General features: G+C 38.8%; 1 protein-coding gene across 1 annotated transcript in view; it reads left to right on the top strand.

The window, feature by feature from the left end:
* Nucleotides 1-1,168: 1,168 nt before the first annotated feature.
* LOC101855192 (cationic amino acid transporter 3) overlaps nucleotides 1,169-4,157 on the top strand; it is a gene marked incomplete in the record, with an annotated part of 28,491 nt that continues 25,502 nt past the window's right edge. Inside the window, 1 exon segment of the mRNA XM_005099616.3 lies at nucleotides 1,169-2,291.

The raw sequence follows: 4,157 nt of genomic DNA, 5'->3' as shown, positions 1-4,157 counted from the left end.
GAGAGAGAGAGAGAGAGAGAGAGAGAGGAAGAGAGAGACAGAGACAGAGACAGAGAGAGACACAGAGACACAGAGAAACACAGAGAGAAAGAGAGAGAGATAGAAAGAAAAATAGCGAGAGAGAGGGGGAGAGGAGCGGATTGTAAGGGAGGGATAGAGATAGAAAAAAGATAGAGAAATTAATAATGATAAAGACATACAGATAGACAGACAGACAGGCAACAGACTATGAGTTACAGTATGATTTAGCAACCCCGTAGCACTTACGAGAAACAGTACTCCGAACAACACTTCGTTTCTCAAATCAAACTGCGTAGGCACACGATGTCGCAAGTGGCACTCACGTTATTATTATTTTGAAAGGCTAATATTAGAGACATAGAACTAAATGGGATTTGTCCCCACGGATTCTCTTTATTCTACTTGACAGTGGACTTGTTCAGCGACGCATTATGTATCACAAAACGCCATTTGAGGATTTTTTTTTCCGTCCCTGTTTCACCAAACTTAACTTGTCACTTCGGCTGAGCCCGACAGAGTGAGGAGATTTCCATATAAAGCATTTCCTCGTCAGTCTGCAGGCTCCAACTGTTCAAAGGTTTGATCTCTGTGCGAAGTGTTGAGTGGCCAGTTTGTGCTCGCTGATGAGAGAGACAAGCAACAAAAAAATGTTTGTCTCTTCGAGGTTCTCTTTCTTCTTGAAAAAATAAGGTTTCTGTTTTGCAGTTTTTGTTGTGTACATGGTAAGTGGTTAGAGCGATGTGGAAACGAGTTTACAAGGATAATAAAATATTGTCCACCAAGGCTGTTAAAGTGTATTTTAAGATTATTTTATAAACATAGATAGTATCAAATCATTTGTAATGCGTTAAAACATACTAAGCCCAGTTAACAAAATGTTACAAGAGAGAAGAAAAACTGTTTCATTCTTTTATCAACTGTACAAAGATCTATGAATGAAGTTTGGCCTCCCTTTTTTATACTTACTCGTAGATTTGAATTTCGATGAAATATTTCTAGAACACATGCAACCAATACCACAGACTAAGAAACTGCAATGAAATAATGTCCAAAATATTGGCCTTAGTACAGTTTAACACCTGGCTGGCAATTTATAAAACGTTTGCCTTATACAAGATGGTAGATATAAAGATATTACTTTTCTTGTTTCTTGAGGAAGAAATGTTATCAAAATGTCGTAGTTGGTCAGCCTTTTCACCTAGATGGTATTAATAGTATGCTTTGCCCTTCTTCCCCTATCAGTAATAGAGATTTAAGTAAGCCCAACTGTTACTACTGAGGGTACAAATCCTAATCACAATTTGAAAGACGCCACGAATTACGAAAGTTTATGTTCAATTTGTTCAATTTAAACAATGCTCGAAAATAGACACAGGGTGATTAGCGATGATAGAAATGTGCAAGTGCTTTCAACAAAATAGAAACTTTAGGAGGGTTGATTTGACCTACATGAGCCAGAAAAAAAAAGAATAAATCAATGAATTAAATTTGATAGTGCATAATATTTTACATCCGATCGACACAATTTAGACTATCAAAGAGACCGGTTGCTTCGATCCTGCCTGTGAAGGTCAACTGGCGCTGCAAGGGATACAACTCCCCAGCTGACAGACGGACATACACGATAAAGAAAAATCCCTCCCTTCACGGAACCGAGCTCACGTCATCTGCATGCAACAGCAAAACGCAAAACCGCTGCAGCGCAGACGACTTGCCAAATTAGCATTAGAATACACTAGTTGTTGTTTTTATTGTTTTTCACTCGATCGAACTAACAAAGGGGCCAGGCCTGAGAACAATAGGCTGACGATGACATATTTTATATTTAGGGCGGTTCTGTGACTACCAGACAAAAGGACAATAAACAGAAAAAAATGTGCAAAAGCTATGTAAATGACTGAATTTATGGAATAATGTCGACCTTACATTTTTTCCTCGCTGATGAAAACAATTACCTTGCCAAATACTGAAGCATTTATAACATTCACTGAACCAAGACCACCTGTTTGAATTTCAAGAATGACGTCCGGTTCTTTGTCTAGTTGAAGTTAGACGCAAAATGAACCCAACAGGTGCCAGTTTCAGTGAATGCTCGATCGTCAATCATTCTTATTCCTCCCACGGTCCTCCTGTCACTTGGCGCCACTCGGCATATATGTAAGCTCACGTACATGCTGTTGCTCTTCTAGTGACAAGGTGTCTGATTGGGAAGTAGTTTGATACAGTGAGTGAATTTCGGTTACTATTCGGATGGTTGGAGGGAGTTACTGGTAGGTCCTACTTCCTGTCTTCCTCTTTGTTGTTTCTGCCTATATGCCTTACTCTTTCCCAGGAATGAATGACTGTTATTGTGCCAATGTGTTTGTCGTAACACATACATCAAAACAAACTCTGTCATTGTGATATATTTTATGGGAGATGTAATATCTAAAGCCAAACATCTTTGTATGATTTGCTGTCTGGTTACAGGCTGTTCAGCACCCTGACGACTGGCTGAAAACATAAAACGTAACAAAATTAAGTTTGTCAATTATGTTTGTTTATACATGTTCAGGTTATCTGCCTGCACCTTTGAGTGTTTATTCTTGTGAACCTTTATTGATCCTCATTGGGTCTTGCAGGAGGGGATGGGTGTTACAGTGTAAAAGAAAAGAAACCTTTCCTGATCCATGGTTGTATTATTTCATGCATTCTTGATACACTTGAGACTACTACAACTACAGAACTGCTGGTAGAATTGACGGAGATTTTCTTGACATAGTAATAGTAGTAGCCGTAGTAGTAATTGTAGTAGTAGTAGTAGTAGTAGTAGTAGTAGTAGTAGTAGTAGTAGTAGTAGTAGCAGTAGTAGTAGTAGTAGTAATAGTAGTAGTAGTAGTAGTATAGTAGCAGTGATTTTCATAATAAAGTTTCCCTTCTTTATAACTTCAAAACTGTTCCTCATAAAACGCTGGATTTTTAAGAAGTCATAGAAGTATATTGTGTGACCTCTGTGCCAAAAGCTGTTGTACTTGTTCCTTTTTTACTTGAGTTATGGCGTGTCAAACATGTTAACCTTACTAGTCCAAGGGGAAACAACAGTGACAATGGCGCAGAAGGGGGAAGGAATTAAATTAATCCACTTTGTGTCCTTTGACAATGTGTTGCCAGTTACTATTGGCATCACTATCAATGCTGAATACCACAGGTCATTACGGTAATGTAAGATAAAGCAAAACTAAGGCCCGCCGTTTACAAAAAGAAATCCGGTATGCTGGACTCTGGCGCTATCTTCTACCATGACAAAGGATTTGTCCACGAATCCGGACAGGTCTGTGAACTTTTGGGAGCTTTTCATGAGATTTTCTGGCTGGAGAATACACCCTGTTCGCTAGATATCGTCCCTTACAATTGTGGCTTTTTTCTGTTACGTAAACTGGAAGAATAAATGCTATGTGGTCAGAGATTTGAGGACACCTAATATGCAATTTAAGAGAAAAGGACTGAAGGGTCTTGGACATGGGTAACTGGTTCATATTTCCCAACACTTGGTGCATCTCATAGAAAAATGCGGAGACCATATTAGAATATAAACTTTTGAATTGGTAACATTACTAAGCTTATTTTAACATTCGTAAATGATTTTGATCAAACTGTATTGAGCGATATAACGCTGGGAGGCTTGTTTATGAGACGCACCACGTAAACAGCAGTAAACGCCACTGGGCAGAACATTTATGCGGGCCCTGTTTTCCCTTCCTATAGGCGTATTGGTATGACCTATGATGCACACCCAAATAAATTTTTTTTTTTATGGAGAGTGAAGAGAGCGGTGGCCACGACTGTGATACAATTTAGGAACAGATTATTGGGTAGGAATGAGTTTTTTGGCAGAAACCATGTTCGCCGATAACGATATTATAGGGCCTGGTTTAGGGGTACCGGTCATGGTACATATAATGCACATAAAAGCCGATGATATTTCTGAATGTTCTTGGGTGTGCTGGGGGTAATAACGGCGCTTATACATGCGCTATTTCAATTTCAACCCAATTAATATGGATAAAATTAAACCTAATGGCTTGAGAGCCTTGAGTTCACCCACAATCAATCTAAGATTCGATAAAAGGCCACCCGCTATGTAATAATAATAATAA

Source organism: Aplysia californica, unplaced genomic scaffold (assembly GCF_000002075.1).
Source record: "Aplysia californica isolate F4 #8 unplaced genomic scaffold, AplCal3.0 scaffold00219, whole genome shotgun sequence".
NCBI classification, from domain to species: domain Eukaryota; kingdom Metazoa; phylum Mollusca; class Gastropoda; order Aplysiida; family Aplysiidae; genus Aplysia; species Aplysia californica.
The sequence above is the reverse complement of the archived record's forward strand: the minus strand, read 5'-3'. Positions and strand labels throughout refer to the sequence as shown.